Below are 13,277 nucleotides of genomic sequence, written 5' to 3'. Positions count from 1 at the left end.
CTGTTAAGAAGTAAGGCATTGTTGAAGGAAGTGTGTGTCACAGTGGGGCAGGCTTTGAGTTCTTATATACTCAATTATACCCATTGTGGCATACAGTCCCCTTCCCCTACCTGCATATTAAGAGGCATAACTCTCAGTTACCATTCCAGTACCATGTCTGCCTGCATGCTGCCAAGATGCCAATCATAATGATAATGCATTAAGCCTTTTCATTACACTAAAACTAAGCTTTCTGTATTATATATTTTCGTTATAAGAGTTGCTGTTGTCATGGTGTTTCTTCACAGCAATAGAAATCCTAACTAAGGCAGATTCCTACCATGAATTTCTGTACAGCATTGCTTCTGATGAAAAAATTCATTTACTTGCAAAATAAATGCAGCTAGGGGCTTATGTCTGTGCTAGTAACTGGTCTCACAACAGGTGACATCACCCAGAGCCAGGTAGGCTTAATGGGATGAAGAATTGGTTATGGAAAACTCAATTACTACACCAGTTGGAAGCATCCTAAAAATGATGCTATTTTGTTTGCAGGATAAAACCCTGGCTTTAAATCACAGACCAGAATATAACACTATCTCCCCACAACTAGATTATGTTACCTCAGGAAACAATGTATAAGGAGACTTCTTTTCATCACTACCCTAATAACTCCCACTCAGGATTTTTTCCACTGTACTTTGATTTCTTTCTACATAAAGAGAGAATGTTGCATTGGGGACACAACAACAAGTCCACTGAATTGGAAATGTCCACCTGAACTCTGGGGTATCTTTAAGAACCTCCACACACAATATAAAAACTTAAATGACTACACAAAAACTACAGGTTAATTAATAACTCAGACCTTTGTAGATTAACATTCAAGTCATGCTTCCAAGTAAATAACCTCAACTAGGTAAAGTCCTGGCTGCAAATGTGAAAGAAATACAAAACTGGTGGTGGGAAAAAAAGAAATAATTAAATACTGGTTAGAGTCATTTGAACAGTTACTGGAATACAACTGTTGTAGGAAACTGCTTGTTTGTTCCTGACTGCTCAGCCCCGAAATAACCATACAGAAACTGTATTAATTAAATCACTGCTTGGCCTATTAGCTCTAGCTTCTTATTGGCTAGCTCTTACATCTTAATTTAACCCATTTCTATTTATCTGTGTACCACCATGTGGCTGTGGATGTGGCTTACTGGCAAGGTTCCATCTGGCATGTGTCCCTAGCATGGCTTCTCCCCAACTCCACCTTCTTTCTCCCCGCAGTCAGTTTAGTTTTCCCCAACTAACTCTACTCTACCATCAGGCCAAGCAGATTTCTTTATTAACCAATGGTATTCACAGCACACACAGGGAAATCCCACCTCATACAATTTTATTATTTCTGCAAGTTTTCTATTTGCTTATTGCATGTATTTGTTTATATGCGAACCATTTTCTTCTCTAACAATTTTAAAATTTTGGATACAAACTACTGTGGATTAAATTTAAAATATACTTTAAAGATAACAGAATCATCAGTGAAAACTGAAATAGGATGCAGGAGTTATTACATCCAGTGATGGTTAAAATTGCTGTTAGAAAGGAGCATCTCACATTTGGGAATGGTGAGAATTCTTTATTTGCAAAAATAGCTATATCTTATTTGAGCAGAAACGGAAGTTCAAACATTTACAAAAAAAAATGCTATGGTAGTTACTTTTCTCTCTGTTGTGACAAACACTTTACAAAAGCAACAGATGGAAGAAAAAGTTTAGGTTCAATTTTCAGAAGAGCTGAAGAGCATCACGATAGTGATGGCATGGTGGCTTGAATGTAAGGTGTTAGAATACATCTGGGGTAAGGGAGCACAGAGAGGTGAATGCTTCCTCGCTCAGTCTACTTCCCCTGTTTTGCTCAGTCCAGGACCTGATATTCAGGCCTGCTTTCCTTTCTTCAACCCAGGCTTTATGAAAGACCTTCATAGACATGTTATATTCCATGGTGAACTTAAATCCAGCCAATTTGACAATGAAAATAAGTCATGTAGTTCTGCCCCTCATCAATTTGACACCAAAAGATAACAATTTTAAAAATCACTCCCCAAAGACGTCACCTTTTTCCTTGGCTCCATGTCCTGACCTAAGACTTCAGAAGAATACTTCAGCCCCCAGAGGCCAGGCCAGATCTAGAGATCCCAGGTAAAATACTGTCCACTGACCACTAACACTCCTCAAAGCTTGCCCAACAACCTCAAACTGCACCCCTTTTCCTGGGCTCCATATTACTGGAGGTCAAGCTGATCCTAGGGACCCTAGGTAAGAAACTAAACCTCTTTAAGCCTGTCCACAACCCTATACTGTATCCACCCTATCCCACATTACCAGCTCCAAATTCCATCCAACAACATTTGAAGTAGACTTCAGCTTTACCAGAGGCCAGATCTATCAACCCCAGGTCTTAAAAACCCTAGCAAAAATACCCTACTGGGCCTGAAGACTTGATTATCACCACAACCCTTGGCCACTTAGGCCAGAAGACCAGAGAGGAGAGGGAAACCGAGGAGCAAAATACCCAGGCAACAAAGACAAATGCAGGAATCAACACTTAGACCTATAATCATCATAATCATCCCTAATCCAGATATGTAAATGCCAGGGTAAGAACACAAATAAATAACAGAAAGAGGAATATGGCAACACCAGAATAAAGTTGTCCAATGACAGCAAGACCTGATAATTCAACATAACTGAAGCACAAGAAAATGACCTTAAAAATAACTTTATGAAGATGATAGAGGACTTTAAGAAAAAAATGAAATAATCCCTTAAAGAAACTGAGGAAAAGACAAACAAGAAATTGAATAAAAATAAATAAAGCCCTAAAAATATCAAGAAAGCCAAGAAAAAATGAACAGGTGAAGGCATAAGTCACAAACAATGCCACACCAGTTTGGAATTATGATTAATAGGGTGGTATTTATTTAAAGGGGAAAAAACTTACAGATCACCGTCCCAGACAACAGCCCTCTAGGCAACCAGGAAGGGAGTCTAGTCGCCTGCAGAGCAGGAAGTGAAGAGAGAGAGGAGAGGGAAGTGGCCGCTTTTTTAAAGGGAGAGAGACCACGCCCCAGTGGGCTGGTATCTCAACGGCTATAGGCTGGAGGAGTGGGAGGACCTCCCGCAACACCTCCCCCTTTTGTTTAAATAAGAGAGTTCTAAACCTACTATGAAATTATATACAATAAGTACAAATATCCTATTCTAACTAGCTTAGGTCTTGTATAATAAATAACTTGGCCAAGTCATGAGAGAAAAGTAACTACATTTATATAGTCTTCAACCCCATCAAAGATCTGAGAAGGGAAATAATGTTACCTGAGTATTTAGGAAGTTCAGTAAAACAACTTTCAAAACATGCAACAAATCACAGAGACAACTAGCTACCTGGGCAATCACCCAAAGTCACATTAACAGCGTTGAAGCAACCAACTTTGGTTAAGGCCTAACATAACTGACATACCATTTTCAAAGGCAAGCAACCTTTCAAAATTATCTTACCCTGTCTTGGCAGGATATGACAGTCCTGTTTTATCCATTGAAGCATGCTCTATATCTCTGTCAGTGGTTGAGGTATGGGCATTTCTTTGCCCAAAGGCCAGTTCTGCCAAAAAGAAAGGCTCCAGGTGGAGTGTCTTTGGTGCTCAACATTCTCTCAGGAATAGAGTGGTGTTGCCAGGAGCAATTGTGTCTCACTACCACAAAACTCTGAGTTAGATTAAAGGCCATTTTCTACAGCTCTTTGAAGAAGTTGAAGATTATCTATCTATACTGAGTATAATCTCTATATATCTAAAGAACCTGATTAGTCTAATTATAAATGACAAACTTAGACGACTATTAATCTATATAATTCTCAATATCTATCTAACTTAAAGACTAAGAAAATAAACGACTGTGAAACAAATGAGGACAATGACCTCCAAATATAAACAATGTACAAATATACATTGCAGTAGGTAAATATATATCAATATACAAACATTATATAAGTATCTTAATCAGAGGTAGAAATGTACACTGCAATATGGTAAATATATACAATATATATATATCAATACAATATATGTTAATACATAAAAAATGTTTTAAACAGAGGTAGAAACATGCATGCATACAATAGTCAATATAATTTAACTTTGTATCAATATACAAGAATCAATACCAATATATTTGTATAAAAACAGTAACTCACAATTACAAATCTATTATCCCATCATCCCTCTTTTTTTTCAAAATGATCCCTGAGCTTATAAAATTCCTCCCCCAACCCTCAATCATATAGTAATTATAATCAACCCCTAAATGATGTCCCTAACCCAAGGGCAAACTTTACTGGGAGACGGGACATCGTCCTCTAGAATTACTTCCAGCTGTCATGGGGGTGACGTTCTTTCTGGGGGATCCTGTGAAAGTAAAATGATGGTTAAATTTCAAGATCAATGTCTTTTAAAATTGCCAATAGTCGCTGAGTATTTTGTGCAGGTCTGGCCAAAATGTTGTATAAGATGTGCACCATTTCAGCTAACCAAGTTGGAACTGTCTTGTGCAGCTAGTACCCAAAGCAGATCTTGTAGTAGTGCTATCAGTATCATGACGTCATATCAACCAGGTGGAGTTGTTGTTATGGGGCCCCATCTTCTTCCTGGAAGCTTCAAATGTCACTTCAGGAAAAACTTGTTGTTCATTGGGAAAAACAAACATTAATCATATAGACATATATGTATATATTCACTGAAAGGCATGATAGATATATTCAATGAAAAGTATGTTAGATATGAAGAAAAGCAAAGATGTTTTCTAAACTCATATTTCTTTCTGTCCCATACCATGGCTCTTGACATGAGACAGAAACTCCAGAAACTCTGGGTTTTTCTCTTACCAACAGGCTTGGAATTGGAGAGGGACTGAGCCAGAGTCCAACTTCAAAACCAGCTTTATAAATTTAGAAATATGGTTTAATATTACTTACACAACCCATTCAGTTTTCTTGATATTTCCTATTGGGCAGGTATTTTTCCATCTGTCAGTATCCAAACATTCAGGGTCCCTTGAAATTTTCAAAGATGAGTGTTTTCCTGTGGAGATAAGAACAGAACCCTGCCCCCATTCTATATGTTTTTCTTACCACCTGTATGAATATCATCATTGTGGATGAGTTGTCATTTCTCCTTTCCAAGAGGTTTCTCCTCTTCAAATGGAAACTTTATTAATTTTGATTAAGCTTCTGTGGCGGAATAAGGCACTGAACTATGACTATAGCAAAATAGTGTTAGGAGTCATTTTAGTGCTACTAGTTTTTAAAAATAATTATTTATTGGTTTTTATTTTATGTGCATTGGCATTTTGCCTATATGGGGTCTGTGTGAGGATATCCTATCCCCTGCAACTGGGGGTTGCAGGCTGCTATGGTGCTGCCATGTGGGTGCCTGTAATTGAGTCCAGGTCCCGTGGAAGATCGGCCAGTCAGGTTATCATTGTAGACAGAAGGGTTTGTAGCTAAGTTGTTGTTTACTATTTTCTCCTGGTCACCTGTAGAGTATCTTCCAGTACCATGAGCACTAGTCTCTGATAGGAGTGAATGTTCTAGGTAGGAACCAGCACAACCTCTTTGTGGTGAATGAGTTGTAAAGGTGTCTTCTTCAGCAATAGTGACTCACCATTAGTTTGTGGAGAGCAATCAATAACACTGTCAATAGCCTGAGTTGTTTTGAGGCTCCCATGGGGTTCCATTGGCCATCAACTCTATTGGACGTATAACCCATTTTCAGAACAGGAGGCTTCATTTTTTGACAAGAAATATCCATTTCAGGCTCCAATTCCCATAATATTTGGTGGTTTCATTTAGACCATCATCATACACGTATGTATTTTAGGATGGTTCTATTGTATTAGGATTTTAGACAACCCATTCATATGACCCTTAGTTTTAGCTGTCCTTCCCGTATTCTCTCCTTAGCTTCCTGTTTGATCCTGCCATTCCAATCCATAACTACTCCCCCTTTCATGGGAGGGCATCTCTTTCCCCAGTCCCTTACTCTTTACCTTACCTCTGCAGCTAAACTGATGGTAGCCTGCTTGTCAAAGTCTCACAGCTAACATACACATATAAGCAAATAATACCTTATTTGTCAAGATAAAATCTTCTGTGAGATTAAAAAATAAGCCTGTAAAATAAAAGTTACCGACTTCTGCTATACAAGGGTATGGAGAAAGCATACCGATTCCAAAAGATTGAAATTGGGGTGGAGGCAGCAAGAAAACCAAAGCAAGACCTGAACCTGGCAGAGGAAACATTGCATCATGCAGCTCCATGTTGTCCGTCTGCTGCTCGTGATAAGATTATCAGGACTCAAAGAGCCATGGCCCCATGTCTGCTCCTGCCTTGGAGTGCCGACATCCCACACTTTCCACTCTCCTGGAAAGACAGCCAGGGTTCTGGCATCTCCAGCATCCTGGAGCTTCCACTGCATCCTAGCCTTCATTCAACGGCCCTTCAGGGTGCAGGGAGTCCAGCCCTGTGCTCCTCCTCCACAGCTTTCTGAAACCTTGAGCAGATTTTATGATCCACTCTTTCTCATTCTTTCACCTTTCATTCCTGCAAAACCAGTGTCGTGGGGACAGTTTTCTCAGGTTTTCACGTCAGCTCATGATGCAGCCTGCCCCTTGTGCTGTTTCTTTTCTAAATCTCAATGGTCAGCTCACTGCTAATCTCTTTAACCTATATTTTTCTACTGTTTTCGTCTAAAATTTCAAACTCACTCAAATTACCTTCCTCACAAAACTTAACATTGCTTGTATATTTTATTACCTAAATTTTCAAGTTGTTCTCCTACTTGTGATAGTCACACAATGTAAATATCTGTTCATTCAATACTGCTTCACATATCAGGTATATTTTCATTTGATTTTCTGCTCTCACTTTCTCTTCATCTTATTCTACTTCTCATTCCTCCTTCCATTGTTTCCTCCTTTCCTCTTCCTGTTTCCTGGTACCTTATCCTCTTGCTCCTTCTTCTTCCTTCTCCTTGTCTGTTGAACTGGGATAATTCAAAATACTTGTCATCAAATTCAGCTATCCTTTAATTTGCTTATTCTAGTGCATCATGGATAGTATCGGTTGTATTTTTATTTTATCAATTTCTTACCTCCAAGATTTATAATTAGTTATTTTTATTATTTATATCTCTGGTGAATTTATCATTTATGCATAATTTTTCTCATTTCTTTGTGCTGTCTGTCTGCATTTTGTTAAATGCCTCTGAGTTTTCTTAGATTCATTACTTCAAATTCATTTTTAGAATTTTCAGAGTTCTAGTTCAAACTGGGACCTCTAGAGATATTGAGCTTCCTTCTATGTTTGTGCATTTGATGTAATCATCAGCTTTCTCATCTCTGTGGAATTTTGTAGGAAATTTTTTGCATTAAATAGAAAATGGGATATTGTGGTAATATTTTGTTTGTGTTTTAACAATTAAAGCTTCTCTAAATACCAGAGTGGGGAGATAGCCACACTAGTTAGCCATCCAAGCACTTGGGAGGCAGAGGTAGAGGGATCTCTCTGAGTTCAAGGCCAACCTGGACTACACAAGATTGAGTCAGTCTAAAAGAGAAACAGAGCCAGACAGTGTTGGCTCACACCTTTAATCCTGGCACTAGAGAGGTGGAGACAGGAAGTGATATGGGTGAGCTGAGAGAGGACTATAAGGCAGGAGAAGACAGGAGTTCAAGATTCAGTCTGAGGACTTGCAGAGACAGGATAACCCATTCTGTCTGAGAATTTGTGGAGACAGGATCTTGCCTTCTTCTAGCTGAGGATTCAGTAAAGGAAAAACGTCTGTGTAGTAGCTGGCTCCTTTACTTCTCTGATCATTCAGCATTTACCCCAATATCTGACTTTGGATTTTTATTATTAAGACTAATTAGAATTTATGCTACAGGGTTTCAATTTGGTAGGGCCTTTGACTTTGGATTTTCATGAGCACAAAAGAGTAACTGCTGTGTGATGTATGTGCCGATCGCTGATGTCAAGAGCACCAATGATACTCTCACTACTCAAGACTGAAGGAGTCCATGAACATTGTTATATGGTTTTGAAATAGACACCGGCTTCCAAAAGTACATTTCTTCAGGGCACACAGTCGAATACCGAAGACACTAGGGCTTCTGACAGGAGCTGCAGCCATCTCTGTATTGTGGGATGTGGAAATAATTGTCCTCAGATTCCATGGGGGTAACCCCAGGCAAATGCAGTCACTGATGTTCCTGCCAATCTTATGTCCTGAAGGATATGTGCAGGTAGTATTAAGGTTTGTGGCACTAGTAGCCACATTCTTTGTGAATGAAAAAAGAATTAAAAGAAGGACATGACTGCTCCTAGGTATGGTGGAAGTTTATTGTAGATAAAAAGAGAATGTATCCAGAGGTGCAGGCATCTGAAAGAGTCCAGATTGGAGATAACCAGCCAGGCCATGTGAGGAGACAGGGTAGGAGAGAGTAAGAGAGGAGAGCCAGGAGCAGTGACCCAGAGGCCAAAAAGGGGCCAAGTAGCTAAAATAGCTAGACTATAAGGGAAGAGCAACTGGGAAAAGGGTGGCCCAGCCCACTGTTTTTAGGCTAAAGAGTTCAGGGTTGGGGACAGGGTGTGCTAGAAAGGAGGACCCTGTAACAGGTAGGGACTGAAGGATGCTGGAGACCTGGCATCCAGAGTCCACTTTGATAAGCTACTGGGCACCTCAGTTAGCCAGTTTGTCCTAAGCTTGAGACTTACTATGTCATCCGTGTGTATTACAGGAAGCTCGATGCATGGATAATGTCCTTATATTGCACAGAATGAGTGCTAGCAGAGCTAGTGTTTGTGGCATTGGTAGTCATGTTCTTGAAAGCAGAAGTTTATGGTTAACAACTTCTCCAGGTCCATCTCCTAAGATAGGCTTGGGAAATTTCAGGGAATTGGAGGTACCAGCAGTTGCAATACAAATGGCTTAAGATGAGAACACTTGTAGTGTCCGCAGGGCAAGAATGCATGGGCTTCTGCAGTAGCTGCCGTGGTGACTGGTTCTGAAGTTTCAGGATACTTCAGAGAGGGGTCTACTTTTGGAGACATCAATGCACTAACCTAAAGCTTCTAGAGGATTCCCGAAGCTGGCTGCTGGCCCTAAGACTGGATTCAATTCCCCAGTATCTGTTGCAGGAAGTTGAATTATGGAGGGGTAGGGAAGAGCTCGGCATGCATTGCTTCTGTGGAGAAAAATATACTCCTAGAGAATCTAGCTCCCCAAACTAACTAAGCTGAAAGCCAACAGACACTGTGCTGGTCTCCTACACTCAGGGCTTCCAGGCCTATGCTACAGTACAGTCTCCCCCCTGGCTTTGATTGGGCAGTGAGGACTCTGTCACTCTGCCATACTTACAGAAATCTGCAGCTGAAGTCACGGTTTACTTTTTGTCTCTAGCTTCTTTCCCCAACCATGTGCTATTTAGGGTTCCTGTCACATTGATGATTTCCAGAGTTCTCGCTCAGTCGTTTTCCTTGAAATAGAGCCTTACCTTTGCCACCCTGGTGTTCAGGCGAAAGCCACATGCAGCATGCTTTCCTTCAGCTGTATCAGGATTTTAATTGGATGAGCTCATGTCCCTGCTGCCCAGGACAGAGGACACGTTTTAGACAGAATTGGAAACTGAACAGGTGTTTCCATGTGGTGTTCTTCTCCAGGGTAGGACAAACCATGACCTACTGATTTTCACTGGCTACAGAGGCCTCTGTTTGCTAGCGTTGTGCCATGTTTTTTGGTTTTGTTTTAGATTTTTTTTATGAAACTCTTTGCTCACATGTTTTCTAGCTTCTTCCTATAGACGGCTCCCTGTTCTTGGTCTCCTCGGCTGCTCACAGAGAAGGAGTGGGGATAGAAAAGCCAGGATAGGTATAGAGGAAAGACTCCAGTTGGGTTAATAAAAAGGACATTTGAAAAACTATCCATGGACTAAACACTACACTTGAGAAATTCCATTCTGCAGACATGATTGACAGCCATTCCAAACTGCACTGAGCAGGAGCCCTCAGAAAGAGTTATTTACAGTGCTGTGCACTTAAAAGTAGTGTCATTCTTCTGATTTAATAAGAAAGTCCATGACTTTAGGACATGGTGTGACACAATCTAAAAGCCTAATAGCTTAATTAAGTAGAAAAATCAGGCTATACATTTGGAAACATGAAAAATGCTAACATGCATTGCTGCTCAAGCTTTTCTTGCTTCTACTTATATTAATGCATGAAAATCAACTGGTCTGTGAGCTGATGCAGTTACCTTTCACTAACAATACAAAGTCTATTGTTCTGTAACAGTTACCTTATAAAAGCAAAATTCAGCATGATATCAGGGTTTCTTAATTTGAAAGAAACCAGGAATAATATGGAAAACCACCGAGTTCTTTTCTCATTTCTTTTCTACACATCACAGGTTGGGTAAGAAAAAGAATGGCTTGAATCCTAGGTCTTACTTTGGATCCAACAACTCTCAGGAATGTAAATGGAGACTGTGCTTTCATTTCTTGGCCACCAAGACCCAAATAATCACACAGAAAATATATTAATTACAACACTGTTTGGTCAATAGCTCAGGCATACTTCTAGCTAGCTCTTACATCCTTAATCAACCCATTTCTATTATTGTGTATTTTACCACAAGGATCGTAGTTTGTTACCTCACATCTTGCTTCTTGGATGACTATATGGCATCTGTCTTCTTTCTCCCTGCATTCAGTTTAGCTTTCTCGCCTATCTATATTCTGCTCTGTCATAGGCCAAAGCAGCTTCTTTATTAACCAATGGTAGTAAAATAGATTCATAGCATACAGAGGGGAAACCCACATCACAGGAAGGAGGAGAAACAGGAAATATAAAATGGATCTTTCCTTACGATGCTTTCAAAAGCAGCATGTAGACATCAGTAGAGATGATAATGTGGCATGAATGTGGAGCTTTGCTCACGTGCAAGCTTGGAAATCTAGGAATGCGATTTCCTTCCTGCCTCATGTTTTCTCACTGCACATCTGTAATGGGTTTCTGTTTCTTGGTTGGCCCAGGCAGTAAAAAGTAAATGCCTTATTACCCCCAAAGCTAATCACTCAATTCAAGCAAAACATTCATTCTGAATACTACAGAAGCTTGCCTCCAGGTACTCCCTGGCTTGCTAAGTAGTCCATCAAGATTAGCTTCCAGGAATTCACGTAGCAATCACCCTGCTATTTTGGTTCTGATTGAGTGGGACAAAAAGGTTGGGAACACATCTTTAAACTAACCAGTATAGCCCTCTACACTGGGTAAAACTTGGCAAAAATGTTTGTTAAGAACCAAGTACCACATTTGATTTTCGACTAAAGAACCTTTCAGGTCTCTTTTAATGACAGCATTCTAAGACTCTGATGGACAAGGAAGATTAATGGAGACACAAGAAGAGTTTGGATTAGATCCACCTTAGTGACATTTTAAAGATTAATTTATGGAAAGCTTTGAAAATGAAATGGTGTAGAGACAGAATTAACTCTTATTACCAAGTCCTAGGGAAAAAAATGGGTTGACAGATGAATTAGTGTTAGGATTATAATATTGTGATGACATAGACTAAAACCTACCCATACTCTGTTTTACAGGTATCTTTCACCTTGGAAAGCAAACTTACATGAAGCTCAAACTACTGGACTTGTGAAGAAATACAAAGTTTGTTTTTCTGGATGCCTAGTCAGCCATAAGGTTCATTTGCTATATGTATTCAATGTAATTTACTATATGTATTTACTATATGTAATTTGCAATATGTAATTTACTATATGTAATTTACAATATAAGTTAGTATATTCATTAAATGTTATTACTCAAAATAAATGTCGGAACTGGATTATGCCCAGAGGATAATTTTGCCCCTTTCTTTAGTTCATACATGAGGATTTCAAAGCCTACAGGAAGGCAACAGAAAGATTGGTTCTATTATTTGAATCTCCTAAGTCCTGTTTCAGTCACATAAATCACAGAAAAAAATGCTACATGGCTTGTTTTGTGGCCTGGGAGATTCTGGGAAGCCCTTCCTCGGCAGCTTCACAGTGGTCTTTCGACTCACCTGCTCCTCGTGACAGGAGCCAGTGATGTTCAGGCTGCTGCTCATCTGTTTAAATGACAGGACAGAAAGGCATGCCATACTGAAGTTAGCAGCCAGTCGCTATGGAATGCTGCATTGGAATGTCCAGGACAGAAAGGCATGCCATACTGAAGTTAGCCGATTGCTATGGAATGCTGCATTAGAATATCAAATGGAACAGAAATACAAGTGCAATAGAGTGGAGTTCAGTTCTGTTTTACCAGTGGTGGGATTTTTAGAAGGCATTTCTACCAAGAAGTGTTCACTTTACTATCAGTAGAATTGAGAAACAAACTAATTTTAAAAATAGGTAGGAATAGGGTATATAAATTCTGACCTAGCCTAAAACAAACAGAGAAGAAATAAAGCAAATAATGATAGCTAAATAAATAATAGATACCACTCCCACTACTGTATCCATAACCACCGCATTCATCACCACCACTATTATTACCATCACATCACCTTCATGGCCATCATGTTGTTAACGCCATCAGCCACATCACACATGAACTATCACCGCCAGCAGCATTCCACACATACATTTTCACCATCACCAGCATACTTCCCCTACACACTATCACCACCAGCAGCACCACCAGCCACAGCCACCATCATCATCACTTCTCTCTATTACTTTCTTCCCTGGGAAAAGATTAACTTATGGCAACCGGTAAATGGAAATGAAATGCAGACAGGGAGACTTGGGTTAACTGTATCCCAAATCAAGAATTTTTTTAATATGTTCTGCTTAACAAATGACCCACATGACAGTAGTCAACAAAACTGAAACTTCTGTATGCACCATGAATAAATAAAAACAAACAAAACTTTCTCGCGCTAAAACATATTAAATGATAACAATCTATATAAAAGTTACTACCCATCAGACTTCAATCACTTTATTTTTAAGATTTTTTTTAATAAAATGAAACAATAGATAAACTTGGTTATTATGCTGCTTATGAAAGTAAAACTGATCATATATTCCTCTCATTGTGTTTTATCAGCAAACAGTATTCCCTGAAATAAACACAGAAAGTAAGGACTTCTAACTCTTAGTTTGAACAAAAGATCTGGGAACCTTTCAAATGGCCTTAGCCCATACCTGACT

The 13,277-nt window shown here is 39.4% G+C and overlaps 1 protein-coding gene across 2 annotated transcripts in view; it reads left to right on the top strand.

Moving 5' to 3' along the window:
- The window catches only part of Pdgfd (platelet derived growth factor D), a 263,659-nt gene extending 251,725 nt beyond the window's left edge, over positions 1-11,934 (top strand). The window contains exon 9 of one of the 2 annotated variants that reach the window (XR_012910068.1): positions 11,682-11,934. The gene's annotated coding sequence lies outside the window, so the exon portion shown is untranslated. The remainder of the gene's footprint in view (positions 1-11,681) is intronic. The other variant, XR_012910067.1, reaches the window with a different exon arrangement.
- The last annotated feature ends 1,343 nt before the right edge of the window (positions 11,935-13,277 follow it).

This window comes from Microtus pennsylvanicus, chromosome 3, assembly GCF_037038515.1.
Source record: "Microtus pennsylvanicus isolate mMicPen1 chromosome 3, mMicPen1.hap1, whole genome shotgun sequence".
Classification (NCBI taxonomy): domain Eukaryota; kingdom Metazoa; phylum Chordata; class Mammalia; order Rodentia; family Cricetidae; genus Microtus; species Microtus pennsylvanicus.
Note: the sequence above shows the minus strand (reverse complement) of the source record. Positions and strands in the feature narration are given on the sequence as shown.